This window comes from Falco cherrug, chromosome Z (assembly GCF_023634085.1).
Source record: "Falco cherrug isolate bFalChe1 chromosome Z, bFalChe1.pri, whole genome shotgun sequence".
NCBI classification, from domain to species: Eukaryota; Metazoa; Chordata; class Aves; order Falconiformes; family Falconidae; genus Falco; species Falco cherrug.
The window spans coordinates 11,143,721-11,163,895 of NC_073720.1; the positions used below are offsets into that span (position 1 = coordinate 11,143,721).

Consider the following 20,175-nt stretch of genomic DNA (forward strand, 5'->3'; position numbering starts at 1 on the left):
GAATCCACCTGGCACCTAGATGTTGCACGGAGGCAAAGGAAACCAAGGCTCGGCTGGTGCTTCAGGTCAGGAAGAGGCCAGAGAGGACGTGCCCTCAGGGGCATCTGGCAGGTGCAGCCTGCAGGGACTACATGGCACTGGGGCACTGGCACATCAGCATCTTCCCTTTTCACAGAGGTGACAGTGAACAGGGATTGGCTTGAGACGCAGCTGCATCCCCAGACAACGCTTGTGCGCAGGACATGAGCCCCCACGTCAGTCCTTGCAAGACACGAAGGCCCCCACGCAAACTCTGCTTGCTGCCACATACATTGCTGCACTGATTCTGCAGGAGCACACAAAGCTCAGAGACCTCAGAAACCAGCTTCACTATGGCAGCTGGGTCCAAAAGACCTTCAGCCCGGGTGGCAGCTGTGCCACCGGGGACACAGATGTCCCGCAAGACCTGACCCTCCTAAGGAGATGGAGCCTATGAGGGACCCACGGGCTCTCCATGGACTGCCAGGAACAAGCTCATTCCCGGCCATGCAGTGATTTACCCATGCAGCTGAGAATGGACCCCAGGGGCCTCTTGGCTCAGACCACTGGACCCTGCCGCTCTCAGTGCGCACGGGTGTTGTAATAGGGACATCCAAGTAATGCAAGAGTGCCCAGAGCGGTGTTGAGTCATGAGCAGATGGCCAAGGGAGAGCGCACAGGGCTCTGAGCGAGATGGCAGCCCAGCATCAATAAGCCCAAGGGAGAGGCTGAAAGAAGCAACTTGCGCAGCAATCTGGGGACTAACACAGGCTCATGGGAATGTCCTAGACCTTGAAAACCCACATAAAAAGCACCTGGGAGCTGGACATCCTCCCAGCCTCTGCCAGACGAGGAGGCAGATGTAGCTACTACTGCAGGTCAGCTCTGCCCATGCATCATGGCTACACGCAGCCCTGTTTGCTCTGGTTCATTACTCTTGCAGATGGGATGGGGCAAACACTGAACACCCTTTGAATATTTACACACTGGACACGGGCTTCTGCAGCATCAGGCACCAGGGTCGGAGCTCAGAGATACAATAAATAACAGAGTAAAGTTGTTTCTGAAGACAAGGCTGATAAGGCTGCCAGCAGCCAGCCTTGCAGAAGGACAGGATCAGGAAAAAGAGCAGCCATGAGAATAAAAGGCTGGCAAAGAAACAGAAAATACTGGGAGCAAGTAATTCTTTCCAGACAGTCCTTTGGGCTCATCTCAGCCTCCATCTGCTTGGGATGGTCAGGCAGCTGGAGCCTTTAAAAAGGCTACTGGTGACTTCCCCTGCAGTCGCCACTGTCTCTGGGACAGGCACCACAGGGAAGATAAGCCTGGAGCCCTTCCAGCCGGAGGGCTGGGGGCCAGCATCCTCCCCAACGTCCCGACAATGCCAGCACCCCCCTACAGACCATGGCTCTGCACTGCCAGCAGAGCAGGGCGGATGGTTTACACCCCGTGCTTCCCTGCCAACAGGCTTTTTGTGCTTGCGCAGGGAGGGAATAATACAGACCTCTGGAGAGATGCGCTGTCCAGCTAAGATAGGTTGGGGTGAATCAATGAGATGGGAAATGCTTCTAAGGCAGCGCCTCCATCTCCTGGCACCGCTAATACCGTACAGATGAAACGACCAAGCCAGGAAAAGGTGAGGAACAGAACAACGCCCCTAAGCCCTCCGCTGGCCTCCAAGCTGGTCAGTCCAACAGGCTGTAAGATGCTCCATTGCCAAGTGCCCTGAGAACTGCAGAACTGGGGAACAACAGTGGGAAGGGACCTCGGGGGGGGGGGGGGGGGGGGGGGGGGTCAGTCCAATTCTGCTAACAGCAGGGCCAAGCCTGAGCAGGTTGCTTAGGGTTTGCCCCTGACAAAGGCTGAAAGTCTCCAAACACAGAAACTGCCTCCCTTCTCTGGGCCCTGCTCCAGAGTCTAACCACCCTTGTGGGGAAATATTTTTCCTAATATCTAATTGGAATTTCCCTTGTGTGCCATTGCCTCTTATCCTGTCCCTGGGCACTTCCCAGGGGAGCCCAGCTCCGGCTCCTCTCCAAACCCACAGCTGCCAGCAGCAGTGAGAACTCCCTTCGCTGCCTTCCCTTTCCCAGGCTACACAAACCCGCTGCCCCCAGCCTCTCTCTGCTGCAGCACACCAGAAGCCCCACGGCAGGGCCAGAGCTCCAGCACATCTGTGGAGGCTGCTGGAGCCTGCTAGTCTCCATCCTGCCCAGCCAAGGGTGCCAACAGGGAGGACAGGAGGTACCTACTGCCAGCACTGAGTAGCAGACACCTACACACCTCGGGGATATTGAAAAAAAGAGACTTACCTCAACACTGAGACCAGTGGGGCTGGTTTTGTTCAAGTATTTGTTCCTTGCTGTGGCTGGTGGCAATACCAGTGCCTGCTGCAACACACCTAGGTTACCCCGAGCTACAAGTCCCGAGTACCTGCTCTGAGAAGTTTGGCCCTAAATAGAGAAAGCTTTGGCTTCACCATTGTGGCACTGACACCAAGCCTACCTCCATCACGCCCACAAGGGACCAGCCCTCAGGAGCGATGAGCAGGACCATTAGGACTCAGACTCAGCACCGACCAGCTGGGCTAGACGGAAACTCAAACAGCCCAGGGCAGGTCCCTGGATGAGGCAAGCAGCCATTGTGACGCACTCACACACACACAGAGGATCTGCAGCAGCATCCACACCACACAAGGGATTTCAGGGCGAATGACCAACCATGGCCCCAGATCTGCAGTGCATCATCCCTCCCAGCTCTTTCCCTGGGCTGCATTCACTTAATTCAGAGCTATCTGTTTATCACACTCTGCCCCATCAGGGATCATTCATTTTTCCATCCTCTCACCACTCTTTCAGAGCAGATGGGAAGGTTACTGGGCAAGATTTGACCACAAGAGACCTGCTCAGCCTGCCCAGAGCTGGCTGGACACCTCACTGTCTGTGTGAGGACAAAGATCCACCCCATACCTGGTCACCACACTGCTCCCTTGCAGTGCCTGTCTTGGGTCCCTCCTGGGAAACCTCAGTACAGAGGATGCCCCAGGACACTCCAGGGCAGCAACATACCCAAGGCTGGAGGAGACGTAGGCAGAGAATGGGTTTGACACGTGGCTGAGCTGGATCCTGGCCCATTCCCAAGCCACAGGCACTGCCTCCACCTGCTAAGCCTTGTGGCTTTCCCAGCTTTCCTCCAGCACCCTCACCACATCGCCCAGGGACCCAGCATGGGCTGCCATGCCCTTGGGCTCCCTTAAAGCCCAGCCCTGGGCAAGCACCTGCCTCCTGCTTCCCACTGGCTCTCGTTCCCTTGTGATTCACCCTCTCCTCCTGCCTGACTCACCCATTTCTGCCACAGCTGTGTGCACACACACACACACACACACACGTGTGAGTGTGCAACCTGGCCGCATCTGTCAGGGCAATGCCACAAACTCCGCACAGCAGTGAACTGGGCAGGGAGCCTGGGCAGGCTGTGCCAAAGCCCTCACCTCCTGCAGCAACCAGCGGCAGAAGGGGCAGAGATGATGCCGCCGGCTCAAGTCCGTGGCAGGGAGATGGGGCAGAAAGGCAGGCCAGGAGTGCTGCCATGACAAGTGCCAGCACTGCCAAGATAAGGAGCGATGCTGGGCGAGGGCTGCCTCCATGCTCCAAAGCTGCCTTCCAGGCAAACACTCGCTTTATCAGCCCTGCAGCAGCCTGACTCCTAGCACTGGCTGTGGGAGGGTTACCCAGCACTGCCGCAGCTCAGACCCCCAGGCAAGCCATCTGCCAACTAAACCTGGGTCTGGGTACAGCCAAATGTGCCCCCTCCCAGCCTGTGCCTCTTCCCAGTTTGGCTGTCCAGGGTGGAGAGACTCCTGGGATCCAGAAAGGGATTTCTTCTAAGCACAGCTACAGTCACTTGGCATCAGCTAGTGCCACTGCCCATGCAAGGCCCACAGGCTTGGTCAGTTCCTGAATCTGGACAGTACGAGTCACGCACATTATGCTATATATACATGTTCTCTGCAGGCTGCTTCTCCAACTAGCAATTCCCCTAATGCCCTGGCAGGGCTGAAGCTCAAATGAGCTTTGCCCCACATCCCTTCCCTTCATCTTTCCCCCAGCATCACTCATCTTGAAGGCTCTCCAGCTAACCTCAGCCCCCTTCTTGAAGGGGACCAGAGCAGACGGAGGCGGTAAGTGGAAGACCGCACACCACAGCTGCGCTGAGCCCAGCGAGAGCTGCGGCACACACCTCCCAGCCGGCAAGCGGCTCTGTGTACCAAAGCACATCCATCTGTGTCAAGGAGCACACGAGAGCGCCGGCGCACATGAAACACCAGTCTGTGCAGCACACCCGGTCATGGATCTGCACCTCTGACTGTTGCAGCTGGAGCATCTATTTCCCATTGACTACAGGAGCAAATTAAGAGTATCAGTCACAGGCCCTTCTCTCACCCCTTCCTCTCCACCTTCCACTTGTCACAGCCACTCTGACAAGGGGCTCTCGTCCCTTCCACCCAGGAATGCTTGGCCAGCCGCAGCATTTTGCCAACAGGCACACACAGAGTACTTCGGACAACCCTTGCTGGTGCTGCAATAGGGCAAGTCAGTTGAGCATCAAGTCTCCAGCAGGGTCACGCAGCCCCAGCAGGGTCAGGGGGCCCTGGCACCCAGAAATTAAGGCCAGACTAAACCATCCTTTGGCCAGGGAGGGAGGGAGGGACAATGTTTTGGGCTCAGATGTCATGTATTAATAGAGACAAAGAACAATTTTCTGCCAAAGCACAAGACTGCATATCAGATCTGATGGTTCTCCCTGTATTTTAACATTCCTGATACTCACCATGTACACACAGAGCCTTTTTCCCCTTCTCAGGGCAAAGAAAACCAAGGGTCCCATGGGCTCCAGCAGCTTCCCCTGCACACCACCCCTCCTCTCATCAGGATGCTCCAGTCCCTGGGGTCCCTCCTAGGGAGGCAGAGGGGGAGATCCAGAGTTCTCACCATGTGTCATTGGCAAGGCCAACACTTGACCAACACTACAGTCATGGTGTCACCAAGGTCACAGTAGTGGGCAAGCACCTAACGAAACTCAGCAGCTACCAGCAGGACAGACCCAGCAATTTAAATGCACATCCTTAAATCAGCATGTCATCACTGAAAAGACGGGCATCGCTACAAGCTCTGGGAGACCCTGAGAGAGCAACAATAACCTATGTGAGCTCTTACACAAGGCCGGCTCCCTGCCATCGCCCCCAGGCAATGGAGAAGCTGAGAGATGTGCCCTACACCCAGTTAGGGCAGACAGACACTGCTCCAATTTGAGCCAGACTGTGACTATTTCCTGCCAGCTCCCTGTTTGTGACTAACAGAGGGGTAACACCCCACCTACGACACCTGCCTCCAGCCAGGTTCGGGGGAAAAGCAAAGAAGAGACAACAAAGGTGCCCTTGCTTCTGCCATCTCTTGCACACCAAGAGGATCCCTTGCAACAGCCTTGTGTTCCCCTCCTGCAGCTCAGGTGGCTAAGGAGAGTGGCAGAGCATCCCTCCAAAGTACAGCGACAAGACCTTGCTGCCTCCAAATAGCACATTTCAGGTCAGCAAGTCGGGAACTGTCAGCAGAGAGAAGGCAGTTTATTCACCCACCTTTGTGTCAGTGGCATGCTTCTGCAGCACAGGTGATGCCAGAGGACAGGATGAGAAGATAAGATTCTGGACAACAACAGATGGAGAGGTTCAGGCTTTCTCAATGTCAGTGTTAAGCAGCAAGAAGTAAACAACGCTGACACTTCAACTGAAACAGTTCCTGGTTCACAAGGACAGGCGCAGAGAGCAACTCTGAGAACAGGCCATCTACCTGTGAACAGAAGGCATTATGGTTTCCAAGAGCCCCAAACCAAGCCTTCCGTTTCTGTGTTCTCCTTCTCACAGCAGCTCTGCGCTCCCTACAGTTCTCCCTTCATGGTGCTTGAAAAAGCAGAGTAGCCACCAGGCTTCTAACTTAGGTGGTGGCTGCACTGACCTTCACGGTCATATTTACTGGGACCAGCTTTCATCTCCTAGATGGAGCCGAATGAAGCATCAGCCCTTTGCTCCAAAATCACATCCAAGGTCATCTGATCCAACATAAAGACCAGATGTGGGATTTCTTTAAATGAAAGCTTAATGGGGGAGCATGCCTGTGCCAGGGAAAGGAGCTGAATGGCCAAGTGCCTCGTAACCCAGCCTGAAAGTTTTAAGGACTAAACCGCCTTTTCTGGTTGGTAACACAAATCCATGTTTGCTAAAATTGGAAAGCCCACTGTGTGGTTCGCAGCTGGCGCTCACCCTTCCTGCAAGCTGGAAACCCCTATTGTCTTGGCAGCCCTGATCAGCCCCCCGCCCTCAGCAAGGGGATGCTCTTGTTGACTCAGCACATCCTGCAGCCCTCTGTACATGTCCTGGGTGGGCTGGCCAGCTGGCTCATGCCATCCAAAGCTCAAGATGGAAACTAGCTGTGTCCTCTTTCAGCCTTGCTGTGGGAAGGGAAACAGGTCTCTGCCATCCACCCCCTCCCTAGCTTCTTTTGCTGGACCCTCTGGTCCTGTGCCCCACAGGGCAACCTGAGCAGACGACGTTAAGCAGAGGGGCTAGGAAAGCAGCTAGAATCAGGCTCTCCTCCTTAACTTCACATGAAAAAAAATCCAGTTTTAGCTTGGGCAGGCATTGAAAAGTCAACTTCCCTCTTCTGTCAAGGCAAAATGTGCCTGCAGGCACTCAGGACTGTCTCCTCTTCTGCATTCTGGAGAGACCCTCCCTTGCGGGCATTGCCTTTCACCCTCTACAGCCTTCACTGGCTCGGAGAAGGCTGGAGAGGCCCAAGTGCTGGCTACAGCAGTGACGCTGCAAATTCAGGTGCCATGTGTGGGGGCAGATGCAAATGCAATACGAGGGGGAAAACCAAAACCAAACCACCCAAAACTCCCCGGGCAGGAGGCCTGCACAAAGCCTACAGTCCTGGCCTCCTGGCTCCCAGCCTTGTGTTCAACACTCATTCATCTCAGCATACAGTTCCCGTTTTCATTCTGGTTTTAAAGCTTCCCATGAAGTTGCTCACACTGACTTTCACAATTCCTTTTCTCTCTGCCCCACTTCCAGCAGGGACCTCAGCCACCATTGCCTCCCAGAAAAAGGGTCTCCATGACCTTTGTAATTCAACACACTGGGAAAGGCTCAATCCATTCCCTCTACTCCTAGCCCAACACAGACCTTAAAAGCCCTCTTTGTTCCTGATACAAACCCTATCCCACTACTGTGGCTTAACCCTTAGGGCACTGCCTCAAATAAAGAGTGCTTCACAGAAGCAAAGCGGGCTGCAGCATCCATGGGAAGCTGGACCTACCCTTCACCTACAAAAGAGCTGTGCTGACAGTCTGCTGGTAGCTTGCAGGACGCATCAGATACACCCAGCGGGGTGGGGGGACAGGGGGACAGGGTGGGGGGAGATGTCTCTGACTGCCCTCATCATCAATACAAACTACTGCCAAGACGTGCATGTGGGAACCCTGTGCCCCACGCTGCTACAGCAACATAGGCAATGGGTTGGGCTTGCAGCTGTTTAGCCTCCTGGTTTTGCTCTGCCTCCCCTCAGTTCAGCAGGTTTGTTACAAAACGTGCTCCATGCAGGCAGATTTGGAGCTGCAAGGAAGGAATAGGGGTGAAGAAGGAAGCAGGTGGGACCAGGCACTCCCTTGTCACTCCCACAAGGACTCCTCTGCTCCTGCCCCCAGGCAGTCATTGCTCCATGCCCAGGTGCAGACACAGCGAGGGATGCCACGCCATTACCTCCACAGCCTGCATTTAGGTGAGTGCACAGCTAACAGCACTCCTGATTCTTGCCTTGTCTGAGGTAAGATCAGACCCACATCCTAAGCAGCAGCCCATAAATCACGCATTGGAGGAAGCAGAGCCACGGGACTGTCCATAATTGTACACCCTGCACACAGGAATGCAGAGAGGATGGAAGATGCTGCCAGCTCTCCCTGCCCTAGCATGATCCCCAGCACAGCAGAAGGCAGCATGGAGCAAGGACTGCTTTGTGGCATTCAAAAATGCCAGCTTTGCAGCTGGGATGGGAACAGAGCTTCCTGGCAGCACCACAAAATGTCTCCATGACATAGCAGGCTTGTACCACTGGCACACCAAAACACCACTTCTGCAGACAGGATGGGGTAGGGCCACCTTGCAGCACCCCAAAATGCGATTTCCTACCAGCTGCTGTAACTTCCCCTCTGCCCCTTTCCGCTCCCACTCCACCCCTCCCTGCTCCCCAGGCCACAGGGAAACTGAGTCACAGCGTGCCATCCCTGCCCCAAGGATGGAGAGCAGGTGGGCAGCCCCCAGCACCAGGCACAGTGTGGGGAGTAGGGCAAAAGCAGTACTGACACCTCTGAAAACCCCAGCGATGGAGCAAGATAGAGATACCCACGTGGCTTATGCCAAGCAGCTATCCGGATTACCAACCTCCTCTCTTTCCACCTCCCTTGAAGCAGGAGTTGGCCCCACTCTGCTGCTGGCCATATGGACTGCACGCATTCTGCTGGGCTACATCTGGCCCTACGGACTGACCCAAGTGCTCTCTGGCACCAGAGGGGACAGGGACATGCAGGGCCCTGCATCAGATGCACATAGCTCAGCATGGCCCAGAAAATAAAGGTAATACCACGTAGGAATGAAATGAAACAAAACAAGAAAAAAACATTACAGACCCAGAGCCCAGACTGAGCGTTACGAACCAGAAGGGTGCCCTGGCTCCCAAACAGCTGGTGGGGGACCGGACACTTCCTTCAGAGCAGGTCATTGCATCCTTCACCTTAAAAGATTCATGTGTTTGAGTAAAGACTTGGATTCTCTGGTTCAGCTCTAGGAGCTGATTAAGTTTCCAGGTATTGACCTCTGCCTCTCTAGTTTTCATCACACTCCCCCAAAAACCCTTTTGAGTGTTGAGCCTGCTTACCAGTGAAGCTTCCCAGGACCAGGTCCACAGCAGTGTGGAGACACCAGCGTCCTTTAAAATTCCTATGTCTGAAGCAGTAGCAAATCACCATCCAACTAACTACCTTGTAGGCAGAGAAGCTAAAGATAAAGATTTGTTCATTCAGGCTCTGGGTCAGACATCTCACTAATGTTATTGAAGTTACAGTTTCTTTAGTGCATTTCTCAAGATCACAACAAGGTTAAGAGCTCAGCGTTGTCCAGTTCAGCTGGGCCACTGAATGGGAAAGCAGACCTCAAGCTGCAGAAAATGCACAGCTATTATGCTGTTCTTCTCTGCAAATATCCTGGCATCTTTCCTCAGGCTTGTGTCTCTTGGTTGCCTCACTCCACTTTCCTGATGATTCTCTGAAAACAGACCCTTCCACCTCTCCCCGGGGAAGCACGTTCAGGTGGTATTTGCTGTTGTTGTCATGCAAAGCATAATGTTATTGCCAATACCCTTGCCCTAGCTTTATCTCCCAGGACAACATAATAGTGGATTAAATTCATTATCCCCTATCACTTTATGGCACAATCTTTTCATTTCTCTGTTAACACACATCTGAGACACAGTGAGTTTCAGGCAGGCTCAATCCAGAGTAAATTCCCTGCTCTTTCCTTACAAGGATTTGCACAAGCCACACCTTTTATTTTCAGTAGCAAAAAACCCCCAAGTTAAACCACCACCACCACCAAAAAAAAAAAACCCCAAACTAAACCAAAACACTCTGAAAAACACATTTGGACGTTCACTCATAGACAGAAATTGACTTTTCTTCCCAGACCACCACTTCGGTCAGACCTTTCCTAGGCTCTGGAGGGCAGCATTCTCACTACTGCTCACACTGGTGCAGCTCCATCAACAACGTCTGGAGTCATGTAGTGAGGAAGCTTTCAAGGGTGAGATGCCTTTTCCTTCCCAAAAGCGACCAGCACATGAACACAGGCATTTCCTGATAAACTGTTCCTCCTTGCTTCCAGCCTCTGCTACAGGGGTGGCCTCTGATAGCAGCCTTCCTCCGGAAACACCACTGCATTTTGCTCCGTTACTCTAACAGTATGATATTTGTAGGGAAACAGAATTAAACAGAGCTGTAATCTATAATAAATCATTCCAACTGTGCTGCCAGGGAGATAGCTGCACAGAAGAAAGAGAGGAGATGTAAGTCTGTTTCCTCACAAATCTAAGCCACATAACAGCCCTTTGGTTACAGAAAACAGGCACAGCAGCAAGAACGGTGGCAGACTGATGCCACCAGTTTTTGCATTCTCTCTAGCCAGATTTATCATGTGGCTAGGACAAGTCATTGCAAACACCTTAAGATCCCAGACTGCCAGCCCAGGGGAGAGGTCGGCAGACCAAACCCAGATAAAAAAGCCTGACAATATTCTAGTTCTTCAAAAAAAGCTCTTATCTTTAGCTGTTGCCGCTCCTAGAAGATAAATTGAAAGCAAAGCTCTGACCTGCTACTTCATGCCATAACTGTTTTCTTTTGCTGTCAGCCACAGCAGAGAGCACCTTGAGAATTACCCTCTTTGTCCACCCCGGCCCAGCTATGCTAATCTCATCAGTAATGCAAACACTGGTATAGAAAGGACTTGAGTGACTGTGCTAACGCGTCTAGGCTATGCTCTCTCTGCACAGCCACAGCACTGCTGACTGGCAGTAAGAAAACCCCAGTGCACAGAGTCCAGGCATTTTCTCCAGGTCTGAGTTGAAGCAAAAAGTTGGCTCTTGCAGGCTATTCTTCATGCATCTTCCACTGGGCAATCTGTACAGCACTTCTGGGCTTCACTATCTTCTCACAATTTAGGGAATGCAGGTAGAAACACCCACCGAGTCAAAGTTTCCTCTTGGTCCCAATGATCCATCATCTCTCTGCTGAAATCCCCAGCACTCCTCCCACAGCAGCAGCAGCTTTAAGATTGCTCCTGATGTCCAGAAAGGAGACTGGCCTTTTTTTCAGTGACACTGCTCAGGATGGTGTGCCCATCTGACTTGCAGGCATGCATTTGTCCCAGACTTGCCTAAGGCAATGGCAGCAGCGAAGCCAGCAGCACGTAACCCACACAGTACTTTCCAAACTCGAACACCACAGCTCAGCCAGGAGGAAATCTCTCTTGGCTGCCTCTCCCTAAATGCTTATTCCAGCACTGCCTGTCTTAACTCCTCCCCAAACTGGGAGTAGAGTATGTGACCCCACTGCCTTTGGGCTTTTCTGATCCTTTGCACGGTGCTTAAAAATGTGTAGTATGAAGAGGCAAGACAGAAAAAGAGGGAGCAGCACTTCAAAGATGACACAGTTATAACTCATCAGGTCACAGCGCCCAGGAGCTTGAGTCTTAGGCAAGGATCTCAGCATGTAAGGTGCTGTACAAATGGCAGAAGTGAAAATACCCTCTGCCCTAGAACCTGGCAACTCACATCCCAACACACCCATACGTAACCCAGAGCCTTACCTGCTGGGCTCTGCATCCACTCCATGATATTCCATAGCACATCCTGGGGCCTCAGTCCAGTGGAAAAAATCAGAAACAACAGGCTGTGAAAGGGGGGTCAGAGGGAATTAAAGTTTGGCTCAATGGATTCTGACCAAGGTCTGCCATCACCCACACCTGTAATATATTGTAACACCAGTTCTCACACCACAGTGCTGAAGGACACATACATGAAGAGCAGTGCTCGAGCTGCTGATCTGAAGTTGCCTTCAGTGTCAGTTACCAGTGTCCCAGCTTCCTTCATGGGAAAGAAGCTTCAGCTGCCAGTGCAGAGCAAGCTGTTGGCCTCTGGAAAGGGAAGGAACCTGTCAGAAGCAGGAGGGAGGAAACTGTCTACTGCAGGCGGCTTTCCCAAAGGCTCCACATTCCAGCTTCCACCTCCTGGCTTGCTCTCCCTTGGGAACATTAGAGTCTGGAGTCCAGGGGACTTTTTGCAAACAAGTCTAGCCTACTTGGGATTTTAAGATGACTGGAACTGTAGCTGGACAGTGTTGGGCAGTCTATACTGATCTTATAATCACCCTAAATAGGAAATGGACACTATGACAGATCAGAAATAGTGAAACGATTTTCAGGGGAATTTCTGAGGCTTTTTACCCTGGTTCAGAGCTGGATGAAGGGGTCACAGGTCAGGCAAGAATCATGACTTTTATGAGTGCAGACCCATTTGGGCAGCTCACAGACATGCATCCTTGCCGCTCCAGTTTTGCTTGAACATCCTAGTGCCAGATGAAATCCAGTCACAGGTGCTACAGCAGTGTGTGCCACCCCCTGGCAAGCCCACACATCTGACCTCAGAGCATCCTCTGAAGGTGGGGCAGGCTCCTTCCCCTCTCATTCTGGGCTGGGTGCAGAGATGTGGGCAGGGCATTGTAGCTTGTTGCGAGCAGAGCACTGACCTTTGAGAGGTGTAATGAGAGAAGTTTACAGCTCACACAGCCATCCACACTGAGATGGGCAAGCTGTGCTTGCTGCCAGCCAGTCCCTTCCCCCTGGCTCACATCCAGGACTTTAGGCACATCATGGATGACAGGTCAGGTCTCAGTCATGCTCACATTATGGCTGGAGCCAGCTTCCTGACCCATTCTCTCTGCGCAGCAAGGAGCACGGTGTTCCCCACTTCCTTCAGCAACAGAGGCCAGCTCTCTGATAGCACCTGGCAAGAGGTCTGCCCAAAGACAGCTTCAGAAATGTTTAACCACTCTTTTGTGTGCTCCAGAGGATGGTCTCAGACCATACCAGAGGGCTTACTAAAGCATCTGCTCTCCATCAGAGTACAGATATCCCAGAGCAAGGCAAACTGGCTGTGCAAGGTAGAAAGCACAGTACAGGGCTAAGCATCCTGGGAAGATGCAGGCACGGCTGGAGCCACTCACATCGATTAACTGAGGATAAGCAAGGGCAGCAGAATGACTTGCTTTCTTCTGTCGTACAGTGAGAGGGCTCAGGAGATTGGTTTCTTTCTGGCTGAGCCTGCTCTGCAACTTGAGGCTTCAAACAGAACAGGTCTGCAAAGAGAAGCTGACTGCTCATTCCCCAGCGGGAGGCAAAAGAGGGGAGAAGATGGACAAAACATCCCCGGCCACCCACCCTGAAGCTGCTGCCCAAGGAAAATGGCTTCAGGTGCCAGATTGTCATGTAGGAGCCCAGCAGTGCCAAGCCCATGGCATGGCTAGGATGGTGCTGCATCGAGGGCTGCTCCTCCACCATGCACTGCAGAAAGCACAGTGCAGCATGCAGCCAGCAGTGAGTTGCCATAGCAATTCCCCCAAGCATGCCCCGCTACCTCCCTCCTTTGTCTCTGCTCCCCCAAGCCTCACTGCTCCCTCCCTGCTGTCCCACACACAAAACCAGTTGAACAACATCCAGAAGCCTCAACATGCTCCTGAAGGGCTGTTCATTACCCCGAAGAAGGAAAGGGGACAGAGGTGGATGTCCACTCCCACAAGCCATCACCCTCACCTGCTTCACAGGCTACTCTGGACCTGGTGCACCATACCCCACCGTGCCCAGTGCCAAGGCACAACACGGGAGAGCCAGGCAGCCAGATGTGGGGTATAGAGGCCCCTCTAGGTGCATCCCACGTCATGATGTGGCAGGCAGGGATGCTTCAACATCGACGCCTGCCCTGTGCTGCCCGCTCCGTGGTGGTGACACATAGCCCCTGTCCAGCCCAGCCCAGCCCAACACGGCTGCCGGCAGGTCAGAAAGCCCCATGAACTCTTTCTACCTTGTGGCAGTACCAGGTTTGATGGAAATGAGGGTCCCAGATTTGACTTGCTGCAGCCTGGCAGGCACCTCTTAAGTCTCTGCTTTCTAGTCCCAGCCACTTCCACTTCAAGCAGGTCTGTTCCTCTGCACCAAACCTCACTGTGGCTTGAACCAGAGGCAGATCCTGCTTTGCTTCCTGTCCTAAAAACTGCTGTCTACCATCACTGTGCTGCTAAGCAGTTACCCAACCTGTCATGTAAGCAGAGCTCCTCTCCCCTTCACCTCTCCCACAGGGGCACAAGATACAAGGGGAAGACAAAGGACCCTGCTGAACCACACTCAGGTGGGATACCTGCCAATATCTTTCAATTAATGAATTTAACGACTTAACAGAATAGATAAAGAACTTCTAAAAAGCTCTGCTTCCCTCCCCATTCTGCCCTTCCCCAGATCTAGTAGGGCCCACCACAACCAGTTACATCACTTGAAGGTTACAGCAGAAGCTAGCAAAGCCTCGGTCCTGATCCAGGATGAGTCACAGAGCTCAGGAGATCACGCAACTTCCTTCTGATACCATCAACCGTGCCTTACACAGGCTAAAAATAAAGATGTGCCAAAACTGCAGAGCCACATCTTGCCTCAACACGAAACTTAGCTAAGCTCAGTGCTAAGTTCAGTGCTGCTGAAAAATCACCTGAGCAGGTGGAAACCAACAAGTGCAGAGAGGCCACAAGTCTTGGGCGTACAGACAAAGGAGAGGCCAGAAGGTCTCACCCTGTGCTGTGCTGTAGGATGGTGGTGGCAGACAACAAGCAGCCATTCACCCATACAGACAGGCCCAGAGCTGGGCTCCCATCTCACTTGGCTGTGGACTTTGGAGTATTTCCACACCCAGAGGTTTCGTGGAAGACCATTTTCTATACCACAGGCACCCATCTGAAACAACAGGAACTGACTGCTATGAACAGGAAGGATGCTGCATTTTTGGCAGGAAAAGGCTGGAAGGCTGTGGCCTGTTTCCCACCATGCAATGCATGGGCACCCACAAAGCAAAGTCCGAAGGGTGCTTGGAGCTAGGGCTAAAAAAAGGGGTCACACATGCATCTGATATGGCTCAGACGTTTTAGGTAAGTGAGTAATTCGAAGTTCTTCCTAATCCCTGGGATGCTATGCCCCAGCAAAACCTTTGCACATGAGGATACAGGACTCTCACATAGCTCTTAGCAGGGAGCCACAGGATCACACACAAATAGGAGCTCAGAGGGACAACCCGCAATGTTCAGAGACCTAAAATTAGCCTCAGCAGATGATCCTCTGCTCCATTCCTGGGAGCAGTGAGGACCGAACAAGGATCCAGCTGTCCCAACACTCCCATGAGCAGGATCTTTGAATGCCCGACCGACTTGCAGCAGAGATGGTAGGGCAAAGAGGGGATTCCTCGCATAACTCCAGTGCCAATACTCACAAGGAACCCAGAGCTCCATCTCTTGAAGGGAGAAAGCGGCGGGCAGCATTTTCTTGGGGTTTCCAGTGGAAAGACCTACTCCTAGATCAGCTGGTCAGACTGAAGCAATGGCAGCCCACTCACGCTAAAGAGTGGACTGAAGGACATTAGGCTGACCACTTTTTGTCTAAGACATAACCTCCACTTTGCCCAGTCTTCAAGTTCGCCAGCAAAGCATTTCATCCTGTTCTCAACAGAGGCACTGCAAGTCTCTCCAAGGGCCTGCAAGCTGTACCAGCTTCCAGATTACAGCCAACTGCACTAAACTGAATTAACATCATTAATTTAGCCCAAATATAAGTTTACCAATGCCACCTGGCTTTGATGATATCCAAACCAGAGAGGAGGTTCATGCTATGATCAAGTAATGGGAGAAGCTGCTGCATTACACATATTTGCGAGATTTACTGTCCCTGGAGATATTAAGCTATTTGGTCAGCAAGGGGAGGGGAAGAACAGTGGATCTAACACAGTAAACCGTGTGTTAAAATGCCTCTTGTCAAAAGGCCGGGGAGCCTTGAGAGGATACTGTGAGCTTGGTGGACTGGAATCTGCAAGCAGCTCCAGCAGAACCAAGGGCAAACCTTTTCTCTGGTCTTAGCCACATAATATGTCTCTTTTCCATCACTAAGATACACATAAGATCCCAGCATGGAGCAGGTACTAGTGATTGCCACAACTCAGCTGGATAAAGGCGCTGCTCTGCTGCAACCATGTTGGGTGGTTGGAGTCCTCAGCACACACCAACACCAGCAAAGGACTACTTCTTACCTTTAACTTCCCAGGTAAATCTACCCCTGCCTCACTCGTTGTGGCTACCACTTCAGCATCGGGCTGAAGGATGAGATGGCCTGAGTCCCTGTCTCCAGCTGCCTCTGGACTAGCCCCAAACTTCCATGGGGAGGGAAGAGCCACAGACCCTGGGTGACCATGCATCCTAAACAGCAGCTTCCTCATATAACCTCTCCAAAGAGCTAAATCGTACCTGAGCTCTGGATTGACAGGTCTCCCTCGGAGGCACAGTGTTGATGAGGGCTCCCTTCCCAGTGAGAGCACACCGTGCAGGTGGGGCGGGCACTGCTGGGGCCCAGGCATGCACACCAGCATTCAGGCACAGGGCTGGGGCAGGAAGCCCAAAGCTGCCTCAGCCTGCTCCAGACAGCTTACCTCAGAGCAGCAAGGGCCTGACCTTCTTCACATTTCTTGACAGTGGCAATACAAAGACTACCAGTCCTCCTGAAACACTTTGCTGTCACTCTAAGCCTCATACAGCACAGCCAAGGGCCTCCTCAAGCTACAAAATCCTGGGAAAATGCAGGAAGAGCTCAACTGGTTCAGATAGAAAGCAGGATCACATCTCCCATGAGCTCTGTGTGAGCTCTATTTGTTCAGGTGAAGGACAGCAAGCTGCAGAGACCAGCAGCTGGGAAATGTTCCCATTCCATATTGCTGGCAGGCAGAAGGACAAGTGCAGCAAGTAGCACAGACTACAGGTTCTCGAGGGCTTAAAACACACTGCACTTGAGCTCCCGAAAATTGTGTGCAGGGCTCAGTGGTCTTAACAGCATTGGTCACACACAACCAGGCTGCCTTTGCCACACTGCCAACCAGGTGGGAGCCAGGAGCACCCAACAAGCCTGGGCTGTGGGAGCCTCACCTGGGTGACACCTACTCTACAGAGCTGTCCCTATGGGCCAAGAGGAGAGCACGGGGTTCCCCTGCTTCTTCACGCAGCCCTGGTGAAGGAAGAGAGACCAATGACGATTGTGCAGGTACTAACTATGGTGTAGGGCTGAAGAAGATGGGAAACGCCAGTCTCCGCATCCGCAGCATAGTCTTGGAGTTGCTCGTTCAGGCTGTCTTGGGTAACCTGGAAAGACACATGCACAAATAAACATTCAGCTCAGCTTCAAAACACCTTGCCCATGCAAGACAACCTTCCAAACACTAGCCAGGCAGTAACTGCTCATCCAAGCCAAGCACATTAGTGGTCTATGCATGAAATGAGAGATCCCAAGCACCCCAGCACCTCAAAGACCCCACCATACCCCTTCAGCTGCAGCCCTGACTCCCTCCTGGGGTTCCAGTTACCACCCCAGTTCCCTGCAGGACTCCACGTGAGTGCATGGGTGGTTCCCCAGAGAGGGCTGCTAAGGATGTGGCCACCGTCCCCCTTCCCTAGATTTCAGTGGGAAGTAAAGTCCTTTCTGTGCCCTTGACTTTGTTCTTCTGCACCTGCGCAGCTGTGCATTGCTCCACCACACAGGCTTTGCCAGTACTCAAGTGCGTGTGCTGGCATATGGTTTATCTGCAAGAACAGACTCTGGCTGCGGTCCCCATGGGCCACCCACTAAACCACCCTGCAGTGACACGAAGCCAGGGCAGGGAGGGCTGAACTCCACTGCTGGAGAGATACTGCTCCCAACAACTCCAGGCCAAGCCAAATCCAATGCTGCAGTGTTTCCCAGGCTACAGCGAAAGGGGAAAACGACAACTGCTCAATAGAAATCTGAGGGGCCTGCCAACATCATCACAAAGAGGTTGTTCAAGACCCCTCCCAGTGCTGTAATTATAGACTTCTGGTGATCACACTGTGTGGGGGCTAGATCCTCGTGTCCAGCAGATCTTGAAAACCAGGACAGTATCAGCCTCCCCAGACCCAGGTTTTTCGCTGCCCAAAAGCATGATGAGCAAAAGCTGCTTGGGGGCAGTCCCCAATCCCCAGCCTACCCTCCCACATGGGTAACCACCCTGTGGTACCACCGGCGGCACAACCCAGCTCCAACCACAACCACAGCACCAGTGAGCACAGCACTGTGGGCAGCCACACTGCTGGTCCCCCAGAAGCACAGCCTTTACATCATGATCTGGGGAAGCACCATCACACTAGCTTATTGGTGCACCAGCCCTTAAAACAGTCATGAAGGTGATATGGAGAAATAGTTTGAAATAGGGACAATGGACATCGATTGTGATTGTGTATGTCTGCTCAAGGAATGTGGGTATGGTGACTGGTCATGAGTGTGGTGTCTGGTCACATAGCCACACAGCTTTGAGGAGACACTACCCTTCTTCCTCTAACAGAGGGGCTATTTATAAAAAGGATGAGAAAAGGATGAGAGACATTTCAATGTTATCTAGAGGAAGGGAGTGCTAAGTCTTCTTGCTGGAGAAGTTCAGATGGTCACAAAGACATGAAACACCTACAAACCTGCAAGACCACCACATTCCAGGCAAAGGACTGATAAGCTAATTAACATACAAAGCAAGAGTAAGCGGATTTAGGTAACAATTGAATATTCATTTGTTTTATTGTATAAATGTGAGATGGTTCGTCACTTCGGGCATGCACGCTTGTGGAGGAGCGATCCCCCGTGCATCTGCGCGCAATAAACATACCTACTTTATAACTTTCGGGTTATAGAGTCTAATTCCGCACGTCAAAGGCACCCAGAGTGTTTGTGCTTAAATGTCACCTGCATCTACACAGTTAGGAGGTCAGCCTGCACCAGTGTCCCAGGAGAGGTCCCACCTGGGAGCTGTACCAGCTAGTCACTAGGGCTAAGTTTTGGGGGAATTTATAAGCAGAAAAAGCCCCAGTTAAGTGTAGCATCTGTATATGTAAATATATATATACTTATAACCGTCCACCAATTCCCTGCTCTACCACACTACCCTTCACAGAAGGTTCAAAAGGCTCTCAGCCTGAACAGTGACAAGAATTGCTTTGGACACAGCTGAGTTACTGCCACCCACATACCGCTGCAGCACAGGAAGCAATGGCAACGTATCTGACAGGGATGGGTTGAAAACACTCCCCAGGAAGAATGCAATTACCCCAAATGGACTGAGGCCAGGAGATCTGGATTATCACCTCAGCTCTTGCATAAAGGGCTTTGCATCTTTATTCACTTCCAACAAGAAGAATCACAGGGTTGACACCAGCCCTGGCCTGGGACACAGATTTGTTACTAAAAAGCACTTCCAGCTGAATCACTAACTGCACATTTTGCAACACACAGGACTCCTTTAAGGGCCTCCCATTCAAGTATTGTTCTACCATCATGCTGCTTAGCTGGGGGGGTTCTCCAGGCCACAACACAGGCAAGTATGACTGCAAACCACTGGCCAGTCCTGAAAAAGCTCTCTGAAATGCAGAGTATGTGAGCTCAGCTGCTCTTCATTCAGGATTCACAACCAGCTGAAGATAATGACAGAAACAGGGGGAAAACATATTAATTGGCAGCTGGGCATTCACGAGGCCGAGGAAGGGAGGCTGTGAAAGAGAGGGGCAAAGCCAAGAGAGAATAAGGATTTGCAGAGACATTTCCCAGTCAAAGAAAATGGTTTTTAAAACGAACCTCAACCTTTGTGAGAGCAAGTTTTCTAGAGGTTATAATCACCTGGCTCACCTGCTCATAAGCAAAAGCAAACTGGAAAAGCAAAGGAAGAGGGCTGGCCAGAAAACAGGCTCCAAAGAGCAGTTGCCAGGCACTGCAGATGGAAGGAAGGAGCGGAACACCCAGTGGTGTTACTGGGATACAGGGACCCACACAACCCACTGGAAGAAGGGAGTTCCTGGGAGTGATGAGAGGTGGAGAGGCACCAGACAAAACCTCCCCACAGAAGACTGTCACTGCCAAGTAACCTGCAACAACACCCTCCACAAGCCATCTGTTAAAAGTACAAATGCCTCCCTTTGAGTGTTCTCCTGTATTGCCCTTCACACCTGTCCTGCTTCAAACCTGACTCATTAATTCCTCCAGCCATGGAGCCTCTGATAATTTGATTACAGTTCTATTGACAGTGTGCTGAGGACACAACTTCTCTAACCAGTACAGCTTCACTTTTTCCTTTCACATCTGTGGTCATGTATCTATGAACAACACATTTTCTTGTTCTGCATCCAGGCAGCATCCCGGCCCCCAGGCACTGCGCA

At 52.2% G+C, this 20,175-nt stretch overlaps 1 protein-coding gene across 11 annotated transcripts in view; it reads right to left on the bottom strand.

Annotated features, from left to right (window-relative positions):
* Nucleotides 1-20,175, bottom strand: part of ATOSB (atos homolog B) — a 42,035-nt gene that overhangs the window by 18,115 nt on the left and 3,745 nt on the right. For 5 of the 11 annotated variants that reach the window (XM_055699352.1, XM_055699355.1, XM_055699345.1 and 2 more), the window contains exons 2-3: nucleotides 17,017-17,106; nucleotides 5,654-5,864 (exon numbers count right to left, since the gene is read on the bottom strand). The gene's annotated coding sequence lies outside the window, so the exon portion shown is untranslated. The other 6 variants (XM_055699353.1, XM_055699346.1, XM_055699350.1 and 3 more) reach the window with 3 other exon arrangements.